Consider the following 18,116-nt stretch of genomic DNA (forward strand, 5'->3'; position numbering starts at 1 on the left):
CAGCCAGCGGGTAAGGAAAGGGTGAATCAAACACCCGAAAACCCTGCCCCTATGGCTGAAGATTGTTCCCTCCAAATTCAGGTGACAGAGTCCCTTTAAGGATAACGGGTTTTAGCAGAGACACATGAAAGGTATTGGGAATACAGAGCGAGGAAGGCAATTTCATCTTGTAGGCGGCTTTGTTGACTCAACTCAGAATCTCAAAAGGACCAATGTAGCGAGGACCATGTTTATAAGATGGTATCTTGAGTCTAATGTACTGCGAGGAGAACCAGACCTTGTCGCCGGTCAAAAAAGGAGAAGAATCTAAACGCCTCTTGTCGGCATGTTTTTTCATCCTTACAGACGCCTTATTGAGTGCTTCTTTAACTTCTCCCCATATTGTAGCAAATTTTAAAGTCAAAGATTCAGCTGCTGGTACTCCAGAAGTTGAAGAAATCGGAAGAGGCATATTCGGATGCTGTCCGAACACGATGAAGAAAGGGGATTTAGCTGAAGATTCACTGGAATGATTATTGTGAGCAAACTCAGCCCAAGGGAGAAGACTGACCCAATCATTTTGGTGGGCATTAGTGAAGTGTCGAAGATAGGCGGCCACAATCTGATTTGTTCGCTCAGCTTGACCATTGGATTGAGGGTGGTAGGCTGAAGAAAAATCTAGAGACACCTTCAAGAGTTTGCATAGCGCCCTCCAAAAGTGAGACGTAAATTGTACTCCTCTGTCGGACACGATGTGCTGAGGAAAACCATGGAGTTTGAAGATATTCGAGATAAATATCTTCGCCAATTCAGGAGCCAAGATTAAACCGGACAGGGAAACAAAATGAGCCATTTTAGAGAATCAATCCACTACCGTAAGGATGACTGTACAGCCAGATGAACTTGGTAGATCGGTAATAAAGTCCATGGCAATATGCTGCCACGGGGCAGAAGGAACTGGAAGGAGAAGCAGGACTCCATAAGGTAACTGCTTAGGAACTTTGTTCTTGGCACAGGAAGGACAAGAAGCGACAAACTCTTCGACATCTTGACGCAACGTAGACCACCAATAGTATCGAGCGATGAGAAGAAAAGTCTTCTTAATTCCCGCATGCCCTGCCAATTTCGAAGAATGTCCCCAGTGCAGCACCCTCTCCCTGCAACCCTCTGCTTCATGGGTTTTACCCGGAGGCGGACAGATCATCCTTAACCCCTTCCCGACCCATGACGCCACGTAGGCGTCATGAAAGTCTGTGCCAATCCGACCCATAACGCCTATGTGGCGTCATGGAAAGATCGCGTCCCTGCAGATCGGGTGAAAGGGTTAACTCCCATTTCACCCGATCTGCAGGGACAGGGGGAGTGGTAGTTTAGCCCAGGGGGGGTGGCTTCACCCCCCCGTGGCTACGATCGCTCTGATTGGCTGTTGAAAGTGAAACTGCCAATCAGAGCGATTTGTAATATTTCACCTAAAAAACTGGTGAAATATGACAATCCAGCCATGGCCGATGCTGCAATATCATCGGCCATGGCTGGAAACACTTATGTGCACCCACCCCACCCCACCGATCGCCCCCCCAGCCCCCTGATCTGTGCTCCGCTCCCCTCCGTCCTGTGCTCCGCTCCCCTGTCCTCCTGTCCGCTCCCCCCGTGCTCCAATCACACCCCCGTGCTCCAATCAAACCCCCCCGCACTCCGATCACCCCCCCGCACAGCGATCCCCCCGTGCTCCGATCCACCCCCCCACACAGCGATCCCCCACCCCGTGCTCCAATCCACCCCCCCGTGTTCCGATCCACCCCCCCATGCTCCGATCCACCCCCCCGTGCTCCGACGCCCCCCCCCCCCGTGCACTGATCTCCCCCCCTTATACTTACCTAGCCTCCCGGGGTCCGTCCGTCTCCTTTCCTGGGCGCCGCCATCTTCCAAAATGGCGGGCACATGTGCAGTGCGCCCGCCGAATCTGCCGGCCGGCAGATTCGTTCCAGAGTGAATTTTGATCACTGAGATATAACCTATCTCAGTGATCAAAATAAAAAAAATAGTAAATGACCCCCCCCCCCTTTGTCACCCCCATAGGTAGGGACAACAAAAAAAATAATTATTTTTTTCCCCACTAAGGTTGGGGTAAGAACTAGGGTTAGGGTTAGGGGTAGGGTTAGGGCTAGGGTTAGGGGTAGGGTTAGAGGTAGGGGTAGGGTTAGGGGTAGGGGTAGGGGTAGGGTTCGGGATGTGCACACGTATTCTGGTCCTCTGCGGATTTCTCCGCAGAGGATTTGATAAATCCGCAGTGCTAAACCGCTGTGGATTTACCGCGGTTTTTCTGTGCATTTCACTGCGGTTTTACAACTGCGATTTTCTATTGGAGCAGTTGTAAAACCGCTGCGGAATCCGCAGAAAGAAGTGACATGCTGCGGAATGTAACCCGCTGCGTTTCTGTGCAGTTTTTCTGCAGCATGTGTACAGCGGTTTTTGTTTACCATAGGTTTACATTGAACTGTAAACTCATGGGAAACTGCTGCGGATCCGCAGCGTTTTCCGCAGCGTGTGTACATTCCTTTAGAATTAGGCTATGTGCACACGGTGCGGATTTGGCTGCAGATCCGCAGCAGAGTTCCATCAGGTTTACAGTACCATGTAAACATATGGAAAACCAAATCCGCTGTGCCCATGGTGCGGAAAATACCATGCGGAAACGCTGCGTTGTATTTTCCGCAGCATGTCAATTCTTTGTGCGGATTCCACAGCGTTTTACACCTGTTCCTCAATAGGAATCCGCAGGTGAAATCCGCACAAAAAACACTGGCAATCCGCGGTAAATCCGCAGGTAAAACGCAGTGCCTTTTACCCGCGGATTTTTCAAAAATGGTGCTGAAAAATCTAATTCAAATCCGCAACGTGGGCACATAGCCTTAGGGTTAGGGTTGGGTTGGAATTAGAGTTGTGGTTAGGGTTAGGGGTGTGTTGGGGTTAGGGTTGTGATTAGGGTTACGGCTACAGTTGGGATAAGGGTTAGGGGTGTGTTGGAGTTAGAATTGAGGGTTTTCCACTGTTAAGGCACATCAGGGGGTCTCCAAACGCAACATGGCGCCACCATTGATTCCAGCCAATCTTGTATTCAAAAAGTCAAATGGTGCTCCCTCACTTCCGAGCCCCGACGTGTGCCCAAACAGTGGTTTACCCCCACATATGGGGTACCAGTGTACTCAGGACAAACTGCGCAACAATTACTGTGGTCCAATTTCTCCTGTTACCCTTGAGAAAATAAAAAATTGCTTGCTAAAACATCATTTTTGAGGAAAGAAAAATGATTTTTTATTTTCACGGCTCTGCGTTGTAAACGTCTGTGAAGCACTTAGGGGTTCAAAGTGCTCATCACATATCTAGATAAGTTCCTTGGGGGTTCTAGTTTCCAAAATGGGGTCACTTGTGGGGGGTTTCTACTGTTTAGGCACACCAGGGGCTCTGCAAACGCAACGTGACGTCCGCAGACCATTCCATCAAAGTCTGCATTTCAAAAGTCACTACTTCCCTTCTGAGCCCCGGCGTGTGCCCAAACAGTGGTTTACCCCCACACATGGGGTATCAGCGTACTCAGGAGAAACTGGACAACAACTTTTGGGGTCCAATTTCTCCTGTAACCCTTGGGAAAATAAAAAATTCTGGGCTAAAAAATTATTTTTGAGGAAAGAAAACGTATTTATTATTTTCACGGCTCTGCGTTATAAACTTCTGTAAAGCACTTGGGGGTTGAAAGTGCTCACCACATATCTAGATAATTTCATTTCGGGGTCTAGTTTCCGAAATGGGGTCACTTGTGGGGGGTTTCTACTGTTTAGTCACATCAGGGGCTCTGCAAACGCAACGTGACGCCCGTAGAGCATTCCATCAAAGTCTGTATTTCAAAACGTCACTACTTCACTTCCGAGCCCCGGCAAGTGCCCAAATAGTAGTTTACCCCCACATATGGGGTATCACCGTACTCAGGAGAAACTGGACAACAAATATTGGGGTCAAATTTCTCCTGTTACCCTTGGGAAAATTAAAAAATTCTGGGCTAAAAAATTATTTTTGAGGAAAGAAAACGTATTTATTATTTTCACTGCTCTGTGTTATGAACTTCTGTGAAGTACTTGGGGGTTCAAAGTGCTCACCTCACATCTAGATAAGTTCCTTTCAGGGTCTAGTTTCCAAAATGGGGTCACTTGTGGGGGGTTTCTACTGTTTATCCACATCAGGGGCTCTGCAAACGCAACGTGACGCCCGTAGAGCATTCCATCAAAGTCTGCATTTCAAAACGTCAGTACTTCACTTCCGAGCCCCAGCATGTGTCTAAACAGTGGTTTACCCCCACATATGGGGTATCAGCGTACTCAGGAGAAACTGGACAACAACTTTTGGGGTCAAATTTCTCCTGTTACCCTTGGGAAAATAAAAAATTGCTGGCTAAAAAATCATTTTTGAGAAAAGAATTTTTCATTTTATTTTCATGGATTTGCGTTATGAACTTCTGTGAAGCACTTGAGGGTTCAAAGTGCTCACCACACATCTAGATTAGTTCCTTTGAGGGTCTAGTTTCCAAAATGGGGTCATTTGTGGGGGATCTCCAATGTTTAGGCACACAGGGGCTCTCCAAACGCGACATGGTGTCCGCTAATGATTGGAGCTAATTTTCCATTTAAAAAGCCAAATGGCGTGCCTTCCCTTCTGAGCCCTGCCGTGCGCCCAAACAGTGGTTTACCCCCACATATGGGGTATCTGCGTACTCAGGACAAACTGGACAACAACATTTGTGGTCCAATTTCTCCTATTACCATTGGCAAAATAGGAAATTCCAGGCTAAAGAATCATTTTTGAGAAAAGAAAAATTATTTTTTATTTTCATGGCTCTGCATTATAAACTTCTGTGAAGCACCTGGGGGTTTAAAGTGCTCAGTATGCATCTAGATAAGTTCCTTGAGGGGTCTAGTTTCCAAAATGGGGTCACTTGTGGGGGACCTCCAATGCATAGGCACACAGGGGCTCTCCAAACGCGACATGGTGTCCGCTAACAATTGGAGCTAATTTTCCATTCAAAAAGTCAAAAGGCGCGCCTTCCCTTCTGAGCCCTGCCGTGTGCCCAAACAGTGGTTTACCCCCACATATGAGGTATCGGCGTACTCGGGAGAAATTGCTCAACAAATTTTAGGATCCATTTTATCCTATTGCCCATGTGAAAATGAAAAAATTGAGGCGAAAAAATTTTTTTGGTGAAAAAAAAAGTACTTTTTCATTTTTACGGATCAATTTGTGAAGCACCTGAGGGTTTAAAGTGCTCACTAGGCATCTAGATAAGTTCCTTGGGGGGTCCAGTTTACAAAATGGGGTCACTTGTGGGGGAGTGTTGTGAATTCTGTGGCTGAATTCACTCCTGTGGTCACAAGTGGTACTGCAGCTTCTGAGCTTCCTCCCTCAGGTGTTCTGGTGAGCTCGTTGGCTGCTTTGTTATTTAACTCCGCCTGATTCTGTCTTCCTTGCTCCTTGTCAATGTTCCAGTCTTGGATCTGAGCTTCTGGATCTTTCCTGTGGCCTGCTGCTCTGCTTAGATAAGTGCTTCTTTGCTTTTGTTGCTACTTTTTCTGTCCAGCTTGTCAATTCGTTTTGCTGGAAGCTCTGAGACACAAAGGGTGTACCGCCGTGCCGTTAGTTCGGCACGGTGGGTCTTTTTGCCCCCTTTGCGTGGTTTTTTGCTTTAGGGTTTTTGGTAGACTGCAAAGTTCTCTTTGCTATCCTCGCTCTATCTAGAATATCGGGCCTCACTTTGCTGAATCTATTTCATCCCTACGTTTGTCTTTTCATCTTGCTAACAGTCATTATATGTGGGGGGCTGCCTTTTCCTTTGGGGTATTTCTCTGAGGCAAGTCAGGCTTGTTTTTCTATCTTCAGGCTAGTCAGCTCCTCAGGCTGTGCCGAGTTGCATAGGTAGTGTCAGGCGCAATCCACAGCTGCCTTTAGTTGTGTTTAGGATAGGTTCAGGTATTGCGGTCTACAGAGATTCCACGTCTCAGAGCTCGTTCTATTGTTTTTGGGTTATTGTCAGATCACTGTATGTGCTCTGATTGCTGGTACACTGTGTCACTGGATTGCCTACATAACAGTTCAAGGAGCCAACCTAATGATTCTCAATAGAGGGAAAAAAGAAGTTCTGACATCATTTTTTTTCTCAGCTCTGTGTTCAGTCTTTTTTTTCCCCTAGACATTTGGGTGTTTCAGGACACAGGTGTGGACATGGATATTCAGGGTCTGTGCTCTTCAATGGATAATCTCGTTACAAATGTACAAAGGATTCAAGATACTATTGATCAGAAATCTATGTTAGAACCAAGAATTCCTATTCCTGATTTGTTTTTTGGTGATAGAACTAAGTTTCTTAATTTCAAAAATAATTGTAAGCTATTTCTGGCCTTGAAACCTCATTCTTCTGGTAATCCTATTCAACAGGTTTTGATTATTATTTCTTTTTTGCGCGGCGACCCTCAGGACTGGGCATTTTCTCTTGCGCCAGGAGACCCTGCATTGAGTAATGTCAATGCGTTTTTCCTGGCGCTCGGATTACTTTACGATGAGCCTAATTCAGTGGTTCAGGCTGAGAAAAATTTGCTGGCTTTGTGCCAGGGTCAGGATGATATAGAAGTATATTGTCAGAAATTTAGGAAGTGGTCAGTACTCACTCTGTGGAATGAATCTGCGCTGGCAGCTTTGTTCAGAAAGGGTCTCTCTGAGGCTCTTAAGGATGTCATGGTGGGTTTTCCTATGCCTGCTGGTTTGAATGAGTCTATGTCTTTGGCCATTCAGATCGGTCGACGCTTGCGCGAGCGTAAATCTGTGCACCATTTGGCGGTATTGTCTAAGATTAAACCTGAGCCTATGCAGTGCGATAGGACTATGACCAGAGTTGAACGGCAAGAACACAGACGTCTGAATGGTCTGTGTTTCTACTGTGGTGATTCCACTCATGCTATTTCTGATTGTCCTAAGCGCACTAAGCGGTTCGATAGGTCTGCCGTCATTGGTACTGTACAATCCAAATTCCTTCTGTCCATTACCTTGATATGCTCTTTGTCATCGTATTCTGTCATGGCGTTTGTGGATTCAGGCGCTGCCCTGAATCTGATGGATTTGGATTATGCTAAACGTTGTGGGTTTTTCTTGGCGCCTTTGCGGTGTCCTATTCCGTTGAGAGGAATTGATGCTACACCTTTGGCCAAGAATAAACCTCAGTACTGGACCCAGCTGACCATGTGCATGGCTCCTGCACATCAGGAAGTTATTCGCTTTCTGGTGCTACATAATCTGCATGATGTGGTCGTGTTGGGGTTGCCATGGCTGCAAACCCATAATCCAGTATTGGATTGGAATTCTATGTCGGTATCCAGCTGGGGTTGTCAGGGGGTACATGGTGATGTTCCATTTTTGTCTATTTCGTCATCCACTCCTTCTGAGGTCCCAGAGTTCTTGTCTGATTATCAGGATGTATTTGAAGAGCCCAAGTCTGATGCCCTACCTCCGCATAGGGATTGTGATTGTGCTATCATTTGATTCCTGGTAGTAAATTCCCTAAAGGTCGATTATTTAATTTATCCGTGCCTGAACACGCCGCTATGCGCAGTTATGTGAAGGAATCCCTGGAGAAGGGACATATTCGCCCATCGTCATCACCACTGGGAGCAGGGTTCTTTTTTGTAGCCAAGAAGGATGGTTCGCTGAGACCGTGTATTGATTACCGCCTTCTTAATAAGATCACTGTTAAATTTCAGTATCCCTTGCCATTGTTATCTGACTTATTTGCTCGGATTAAGGGGGCTAGTTGGTTCACTAAGATAGATCTTCGTGGTGCGTATAATCTGGTGAGAATCAGGCAAGGAGATGAATGGAAAACTGCATTTAATACGCCCGAGGGTCATTTTGAGTATCTAGTGATGCCGTTCGGACTTGCCAATGCTCCATCTGTGTTTCAGTCTTTTATGCATGACATCTTCCGTGAGTATCTGGATAAATTCCTGATTGTTTACTTGGATGACATTTTGATCTTCTCAGATGATTGGGACTCTCATGTGAAGCAGGTCAGAATGGTTTTCCAGGTCCTGCGTGTTAATTCTTTGTTTGTGAAGGGATCAAAGTGTCTCTTCGGTGTGCAGAAAGTTTCATTTTTGGGGTTCATCTTTTCCCCTTCTACTATCGAGATGGATCCGGTTAAGGTCCAAGCCATCCAGGATTGGACTCAGCCGACATCTCTGAAAAGTCTGCAAAAATTCCTGGGCTTTGCTAATTTTTATCGTTGCTTCATCTGTAATTTTTCTAGCATTGCCAAACCATTGACCGATTTGACCAAGAAGGGTGCTGATTTGGTTAATTGGTCTTCTGCTGCTGTGGAAGCTTTTCAGGAGTTGAAGCATCGTTTTTGTTCTGCCCCTGTGTTGTGTCAACCAGATGTTTCTCTTCCGTTCCAGGTCGAGGTTGATGCTTCTGAGATTGGAGCAGGGGCGGTTTTGTCACAGAGAGGTTCTGGTTGCTCAGTGTTGAAACCATGTGCTTTCTTTTCCAGGAAGTTTTCGGCTGCTGAGCGTAATTATGATGTGGGCAACCGAGAGTTGCTGGCCATGAAGTGGGCATTCGAGGAATGGCGTCATTGGCTTGAAGGAGCTAAGCATCGCGTGGTGGTATTGACTGATCATAAGAACCTTACTTATCTCGAGTCTGCCAAGTGCTTGAATCCTAGACAGGCCCGTTGGTCGTTATTTTTTTCCCGCTTCGATTTTGTGATTTCGTACCTTCCGGGCTCTAAAAATGTGAAGGCGGATGCTCTGTCTAGGAGTTTTGTGCCCGACTCTCCGGGTTCATCTGAGCCGGCGAGTATCCTCAAGGAAGGAGTCATTGTGTCTGCCATCTCCCCTGATTTGCGGCGAGTGTTGCAAAAATTTCAGGCGAATAAACCTGATCGTTGTCCGGCGGAGAAACTGTTCGTCCCTGATAGGTGGACTAGTAAAGTTATCCCTGAACTTCATTGTTCGGTGTTGGCTGGTCATCCTGGAATCTTTGGTACCAGAGAGTTAGTGGCTAGATCCTTCTGGTGGCCATCTCTGTCACGGGATGTACGTACTTTTGTGCAGTCCTGTGGGATTTGTGCTAGGGCTAAGCCCTGCTGTTCACGTGCCAGTGGGTTGCTTTTGCCCTTGCCGGTCCCAAAGAGGCCTTGGACACATATTTCGATGGATTTCATTTCTGACCTTCCCGTTTCTCAAAAGATGTCAGTCATTTGGGTGGTCTGTGATCGCTTTTCTAAAATGGTCCATCTGGTGCCCTTGGTTAAATTGCCTTCCTCCTCTGATTTGGTGCCTTTGTTCTTCCAGCATGTGGTTCGTTTGCATGGCATTCCTGAGAATATTGTTTCTGACAGAGGTTCCCAGTTTGTTTCAAGATTTTGGCGAGCCTTTTGTGGTAGGATGGGCATTGACCTATCTTTTTCCTCGGCTTTCCATCCTCAGACTAATGGCCAGACCGAACGAACCAATCAGACCTTGGAAACATATCTGAGATGTTTTGTTTCTGCAGACCAGGATGATTGGGTGTCCTTTTTGCCGTTGGCTGAGTTCGCCCTTAATAATCGGGCCAGCTTGGCTACCTTGGTCTCTCCATTTTTCTGCAATTCTGGGTTCCATCCTCGTTTCTCTTCAGGACAGGTTGAGTCTTCGGACTGTCCTGGTGTGGATTCTGTGGTGGACAGGTTGCAGCAGATCTGGACTCAGGTAGTGGACAATTTGACCTTGTCCCAGGAGAAGGCTCAACTTTTCGCTAATCGCAGACGCCGTGTGGGTCCCCGACTTCGTGTTGGGGATCTGGTTTGGTTATCTTCTCGTCATATTCCTATGAAGGTTTCCTCTCCTAAATTTAAACCTTGTTTTATTGGTCCGTATAGGATTTCTGAGATTCTCAATCCTGTGTCTTTTCGTCTGACCCTCCCAGACTCCTTTTCCATACATAATGTATTCCATAGGTCGTTGTTGCGGAGATACGTGGCACCTATGGTTCCATCTGTTGAGCCTCCTGCTCCGGTTTTGGTGGAGGGGGAATTGGAGTATATTGTGGAGAAAATTTTGGATTCTCGTGTTTCTAGACGGAAACTCCAGTATCTGGTTAAATGGAAGGGTTATGCTCAGGAAGATAATTCCTGGGTTTTTGCCTCTGATGTCCATGCTCCAGATCTTGTTCGTGCCTTTCATGTGGCTCATCCTGGTTGGCCTGGGGGCTCTGGTGAGGGTTCGGTGACCCCTCCTCAAGGGGGGGGTACTGTTGTGAATTCTGTGGCTGAATTCACTCCTGTGGTCACAAGTGGTACTGCAGCTTCTGAGCTTCCTCCCTCAGGTGTTCTGGTGAGCTCGTTGGCTGCTTTGTTATTTAACTCCGCCTGATTCTGTCTTCCTTGCTCCTTGTCAATGTTCCAGTCTTGGATCTGAGCTTCTGGATCTTTCCTGTGGCCTGCTGCTCTGCTTAGATAAGTGCTTCTTTGCTTTTGTTGCTACTTTTTCTGTCCAGCTTGTCAATTCGTTTTGCTGGAAGCTCTGAGACGCAAAGGGTGTACCGCCGTGCCGTTAGTTCGGCACGGTGGGTCTTTTTGCCCCCTTTGCGTGGTTTTTTGCTTTAGGGTTTTTGGTAGACTGCAAAGTTCTCTTTGCTATCCTCGCTCTATCTAGAATATCGGGCCTCACTTTGCTGAATCTATTTCATCCCTACGTTTGTCTTTTCATCTTGCTAACAGTCATTATATGTGGGGGGCTGCCTTTTCCTTTGGGGTATTTCTCTGAGGCAGGCTTGTTTTTTTATCTTCAGGCTAGTCAGCTCCTCAGGCTGTGCCGAGTTGCATAGGTAGTGTCAGGCGCAATCCACAGCTGCCTTTAGTTGTGTTTAGGATAGGTTCAGGTATTGCGGTCTTCAGAGATTCCACGTCTCAGAGCTCGTTCTATTGTTTTTGGGTTATTGTCAGATCACTGTATGTGCTCTGATTGCTGGCACACTGTGTCACTGGATTGCCTACATAACAGGGGAGCTCCAATGTTTAGGCACACAGGGGCTCTCCAAACGCGACATGGTGTCCGCTAAAGAGTGCAGCCAATTTTTCATTCAAAAAGTCAAATGGCGCTCCTTCCCTTCCCTTCCAAGCCCTGCTGTGCGCCCAAACAGTGGTTTACCCCCACATACGAGGTATCAGCGTACTCAGGACAAATTGGACAACAACGTTCATTGTTCAGTTTCTCCTTTTACCATTGGGAAAATAAAAAAATTGTTGCTGAAAAATCATTTTTGTGACTAAAAAGTTAAATGTTCATTTTTTCCTTCCATGTTGCTTCTGCTGCTGTGAAGCACCTGAAGGGTTAATAAACTTCTTGAATGTGGTTTTGTGCACCTTGAGGGGTGCAGTTTTTAGAATGGTGTCACTTTTGGGTATTTTCAGCCATATAGACCCCTCAAACTGACTTCAAATGTGAGGTGGTCCCTAAAAAAATGGTTTTGTAAATTTCGTTGTAAAAATGAGAAATCGCTGGTCAAATTTTAACCCTTATAACTTCCTAGCAAAAAAAAATTTTGTTTCCAAAATTGTTCTGATGTAAAGTAGACGTGTGGGAAATGTTATTTGTTAACTATTTTGTGTCACATAACTCTCTGGTTTAACAGAATAAAAATTCAAAATGTGAAAATTGCGAAATTTTCAAAATTTTCGCCAAATTTCCGTTTTTATCACAAATAAACACAGAATGTATTGACCTAAATTTACCATTATCATGAAGCCCAATATGTCACGAAAAAGCAATCTCAGAACCGCTAAGATCCATTGAAGCGTTCCTGAGTTATTACCTCATAAAGGGACACTGGTCAGAATTGCAAAAAATGGCAAGGTCTTTAAGGTCAAAATAGGCTGGGTCATGAAGGGGTTAAAGGGGCCACGGTAATGATCTTGGAAGGATCCAAGATATGTGCTGGTTCTTCGTCGATATTCTCTGGTTGGGAAAGCCTAGACAGTACGTCTGCTTTGACATTCTTGTTGCCTGGCCGGAAACGTAGCTTGAAGTTAAAATGGGCAAAAAACAAGGACCATCGGGCCTGTCGAGGATTAAGTCTCTGCGCAGTCTGGAGATAGACCAAATTTTTATGGTCTGAGAATATTACAAATGGATGCACGGCTCCTTCCAGAAGATACCTCCATTCTTCTAGCGCCAGTTTTATGGCCAACAGTTCTCGGTCTCCAATGGTATAATTGCGTTGTGATGCTGAAAACGCTTTAGAAAGAAACCCACAAGGAACCATCCGGCCCACAGAGGTCCTCTGTGAGAGCACCGCTCCGGCACCCGTGGAGGAGGCGTCAACCTCCAGAATGAATGGCTTGTTAATTTCAGGATGGTGCAATACAGGAGCAGAGGAAAAGGACTGCTTCAGTTGCACAAGGCATCTTCTGCCTCTGGAGTCCAAATCTTCAGGTTGGAACCTTTATGAGTTAGAGATGAAAGAGGTTGGATCACTGAGTAGAAATGAGTTATGAACTGCCTGTAGTTATTAGCGAATCCAAGAAATCGCTGGATGGCTTTTACCCCGTAGGGCCACAGCCAACTGAGAATGGCATTCACTTTCTCAGTGTCCATCTTAAGTCCGGAATCCGAGATGATGTAGCCTAGAAAAGGCAAAGAAGTCTGTTCGAAGATACATTTCTCATACTTAGCATAAAGATGATTCTCTCTCAAACGTTGCAGAACCAAGTGAACACTTCTTCTGTGGGTCGGTAAATCTGCCGAAAAAACTAGGATGTCATCTAGATACACCACAACACTGGAGTAGAGAATGTCTCGGAATATATCATTGACGAATTTTTGGAAAACTGCGGGGGCATTGCAAAGGCCGAACGACATGACCAAATATTCATAATGACCGTCCCGGGTGTTAAAGGTGATCTTCCATTCATCTCTGGCGCGAATACAGACTAGATTGTAGGCACCCCGTAGATCTAGTTTAGTGAAGATTCGAGCCCCTCTAAACCGATCAAAGAGCTCCAGGATGAGAGGTAGGGGGTACTTGTTCTTGACTGTGATGTTATTCAGACCTCGGTAGTCTATGCAGGGACGAAGCGAACCGTCCTTCTTCTTGACGAAGAAAAATCCCGCACAAGCAGGTGGAGAAGACCTCCAAATGAATCCTTTAGTTAAATTTTCATGGATGTATTCGGACAGGAGAAAGCGGGTAAATTCTTCCTCTAGGTGGTGTGGAACCGGGAAGAAGCTTGATCATGCAATCATAGGAACGATGCAGAGGAAGACTCTCAGCCTCTTTCTTATCAAAGACATCTATGAAGAACCAATATGGAAAAGGTAACCCGGAAGGGACAGAAACCGCCAGTGGAGGGACAGCCTCTTTCTTATCAAAGACATCTATGAAGGACCATTATGGAGAAGGTAACCTGGAAGGGACAGAAACCGCCAGTGGAGGGACAGCCTCTTTCTTATCAAAGATCTTTTATGAAGGACCAATATGGAGAAGGTAACCCGGAAGGGACAGAAACCGCCAGTGGAGGGACAACAGGATAAATGGACTGTAGGCATTGTTTTTGACAAGTGGATCCCCAATGAAGCACATCTCCTGAACGCCAGTCAAGGGAAGGTTCATGAATCTGGAGCAACGGTAACCTGAGTAACAGAGCATGGACGAGGTTAGGCAGGACGTATAAAGTGATCTTTTCATGATGTAAAGCCCCGATCCGTAGTTCTACCTCTTCAGTTACCATGGTGATGGCGCTTTGCAAAGGTCTCCCATCTACTGAGACAATCAGAAGTGGGGTATCCAAAGTGAGAACTGGAACGCAAAGCCTCCGAACCGCTTCAAGACTGATAAAATTGCCGGCTGCACCCGAATCCACATAGGCGACCTCGGAAAAACGCTTCTGATTAAGAACCAGTAAGACACACAGGATCAAAGGTTGAGAGGAATATGGAACACCTAGGGAGGCCTCTCTTACCTGTCCTAGGCGGAGGAGTTTTCCGGTCTTTCAGGGCAAGACCGCAACAAGTGAGAAGCGCTACTGCAGTAAAAACAGAGTCCTTGGGAATGCCTCTCCCTATGACGTTGCTCCGCCATCTTGACTCGATCTACTTGCATTGGTTCAGGTGGGGACGCAGTAGGAGACACCGAAGGCCGCGGACTCCCAAACCTGTGGACGGATGGTGTGGAACGAATAGGCATCCTCTCTCTAGCAGACTCACAAGATCGCTCCTGGAAATATAGGTCGATGCGCGTAGACAAGGAGATAAGATTGGTTGGGGTATCCCGTCCAGCTAGCTCATCTTCTATCCGACTAGACAGACCATGCCAGAAGGCGCCAACCAAAGCCTCATTGTTCCACCCCAACTCAGAAGCCAGGGTAAGAAACCGGATGGCATATTAGCCAACAGTTAGAGAACCCTGTTGAAGGTTAAAGAGAGACTCCGTTGTGGAGGCCAACTGTCCAGGCTCGTCAAAAACCTTAAGAAAGGTCTCCCAAAAAAACACCAATTGGGAGTCTATTGGATTATCACGCTCCCACAAGGGATTGATCCAAACCAAAGCCTCCCCCTCTAAATGGGATACTATAAAAGCCACTTTAGCCCGATCGGTGGGGTATTGATGGGGAAGAAGCTCAAAGTGGAGACAGCACTAGTTCAGAAACCCCCTACAGAGTTTGGGATCCCCGCTAAACCTAGGAGTCTTGTGAGACTACCTGAGTGGAGGCCGCTAAGACGGACTGCAAGTTAAACAGGTGGTCGTCAATTGAAGCCATGTAGGTCAGCATGCGTGCCTGCGTATATTGCTGCTGACAGAGCTCTTGCTGAAGACCCACTAGTTGAGTAGCATTAACTGGGTCGGCAGCCTGTAACGAAGTCAGATGAGACTCCATTGTCTTCATAAATGACATAATGCGCTGCTGGTTATCGCGCAAGTGCGCCAATTCTTTCTGGGCAGAAAACGCGGTGCCGGTGGGGTCCATGGCCTGATCGTACTGTGACACTACCAGAGAAATGGAGCTAGAGTGGACCCTCTGCACCGTGGAAAAGACCTACACCTGGGCGAGCTGACCTAGTGAGACCGACCCCTATACAGGGACTGTCAGGAGCAGGCCCAGAGGTCACCAGTCCACAGTAGCAGATACTGAGAGGGACGGCTCAGAAGGAGGAGAGGAAGATGAGAACAAGGCGGAGATCAAGAATGTACAGAGGACGGAAATACTGGAACCAGGAAGACCGGTACTACAGCTACGGACAGTGGATGAGCATAGCAACTGGACTGCAGAAGAGCTGAGATGAAGGTGAATCTGCAGAGAACGAGAGAGAGAGCGAGTTAAGAGGAATGGATGATGGGAACAGCTATACTGAGCCAGAGCCGGGCACGGACACAGGAGAGCACAAGACAAAGTGTAGAGCACAAGGATGCCAAACACAGAGAACAAAGTGGCCAGAGACAAAAGCTAGAAGCAAATGATGATCAGGCGCCTCCATACAGGAAGAGCAGGCGCCGCTGCAGAGGAACAGAGAACAGCGCATCGGAACCCAGGAGTGGAGCGACAAGGGTGAGTAGGGGGAACAGCAGCAGCAGAAGGAGCAGGAAGAGCATGCCGGGACCCGGAGGCGGAGCGATGGAGGTGAGCAGAGGGAGCGATGGTAACAGTCACATTGGCAGAACACCTGTGAGACACCCCATATATGACCTCATTTTACAAACTACACCCCCAAAGAATTCATCTAGTGGTGCAGTGATCATATTGACACCACATGTACAGAATTTTATACCATTGGATGGTGAAAAAGGAATAATTACATTTTTCCTACTAAAATGTTGTTTTAGCCTCAAGTTTTTAATTTTTCCAAAGGCTAATTAATAGGTAAAAATGGACCTCAGTTTGTTGGAAAAATGTATCCTGAGTAAGGCTATACCTTACATGAAATCCGGAAAAACTTTTCTGTGCCATACTGTATTATAGTGCAGATTTTACTGTTATGGTTTGCTGGCGACATGACCCACTGGGAGAGCGTTTTGACTTTTTTTTGCTACGCCATTTACCGTTCGGAATAATTCTTTTTTTAAATTGATAGATCAGGCAATTCTGAATGCAGTGATACCAAATTTTTTTTTTCTTTTTTCTTTTGACTGGGGTGAATGGGGGTGATTTGAACTTTTATGTATTTTTTATTTTTTTAAAAATTTTTTTAAACTTTTTTTTTTTACTTTTCACTTGCTTCAATAGTCTCCTTGGGAGACTAGAAGCTGCAATGACCCAATTGCCTCTGCTACACACAGGTGATGATCAGATCGCCTGTGTGTAGTAGAAATACTCACTTGCTATGACTGCTGGGCGGCACTGATAGAAATCCGGCAATCCGACAAGCACAGAGGTCTCCTGCAGACCCAGGGTTGTCATGCCAACCCATCGGCGACCCGCAGTCATGTGATCATCTTATGCTGATTTCAGATTTTTTTACTATAAAAACTATTGTGCTGTATTGTTTGTGCTTTCTAGTGCATTAATAGAAGAGATGTTAATGCTGCCAATCTTTCCTCTTGAATAGACCTGTATCGTTATAATGTTTGTTTAATGATTTGCATTGTCAGGCTACGTTCACATTTGCGTTGCGCGCCTGTGCGTCGCAACGCACGACGCACAAAAAACGCGCGCAAAACGCGCGCAAAAACGCTGCGTTTTGCGACGCGTGCGTCGTTTTTTGACGAAAATTGGACGCACGAAAAATGCAACTTGTTGCATTTTCTTGCGTCCGACGCTAGCGTCGGAAACGACGCACGTGTCGAAAAACGCGACCAAAAAAACGCACGCGTCCCCTATGTTAAACATAGGGGCGCGTCGCCGCTGCGTCGCCGCTGCGTCGCCGATGCAACAGCGACGCACATTAGCGTAACGCTAATGTGAACGTAGCCTTAGGCTGGGGTCACATTGCGTTTTGGTCAGAGCGCTAACGGACAGCATTGCACGGCGAAATTAACGCCATGCAACGCGTCCGTTAGCGCTCCCATTGCCCGCAATGTACCAGCGCATTGCTAGCGCGTGTCATTTTCGGCACACGCTAGCGACGCGCCGGTCTTTTGTAGCGCGCCTCGGACGCTGCTTGCAGCGTCCGCGGCGCGCCCGAGGTCCGTTCCCCGCTCTCGCAGATCGGGGATCTGCGAGAGCGGGGACGTTAACGCGACCCCGAAACGCGACCCTTTAAAAACATTGCGTTAGCGCAATCCGCTAGCGCTAGCGCTAAACGGATTGCACTAACGCAATGTGACCCTAGCCTTATTGATGAAGCTGTCTTCTGCACTGCAAGAGGTTGTTTACACCGGCAGCTAGAATTTCCTGGTAGTGAGTCAGAAAGAACCCAGGGTGTGAAGAGAAAGTAACTAAGGTTTATTATGAGCAGGATTGCATGCATGATAGAGGTTTCTGTTATTCCTATTTTGTTTTTGTTTTGTTTACCTTTCATTTATGTCCCTTGCCTCATGTGGTGGCGAGGGGACATATCAGGATTTAACAGGAGCATAGTAAGGTCATAGACTCAGTTCTCTCTACCTTCAAGAGTACCCTGGGACAAGGATAGTTAGGGTCCCAGTTCCAGGGAATTTTGAGGCCCCTCTTCTTTATCGAAGACCATCACAACATGACACTATGTGAGCTAAACTATGTGTGCCTCTTTCCTATCTTTTCAAGTTAAAACATATTACACTCATAGATCAATGAAAAGGTACATGTATTATAATCTGTCCCATCATTATGGTACAATATTTAATATGTAGATAAATAGAGTTTTCTTCCACCATCTTACACTAGCACCCTCCGATGATCCCAAATAGAGAGCTACCTTGTATGGGCAGTTTCTGTTCTGTTTGACTTATGTTGTCCTTGAATAATAAGGAAGATATTTATTTACTTGCCATAATAATAGATTTCTCATGCAGTGGCAGATGAGGCTCCTCTGAGGAAGAGGTTGAGGACCACTACCGACATCCAAGCATAGATTAATTAAAGGACAACTGGACAAGACATTCCGAACTCTATAAGGACCCCTCATTTTTATACTAGTGCACCTTAAAGC

Source organism: Ranitomeya imitator, chromosome 1 (assembly GCF_032444005.1).
Source record: "Ranitomeya imitator isolate aRanImi1 chromosome 1, aRanImi1.pri, whole genome shotgun sequence".
Lineage (NCBI taxonomy): Eukaryota > Metazoa > Chordata > Amphibia > Anura > Dendrobatidae > Ranitomeya > Ranitomeya imitator.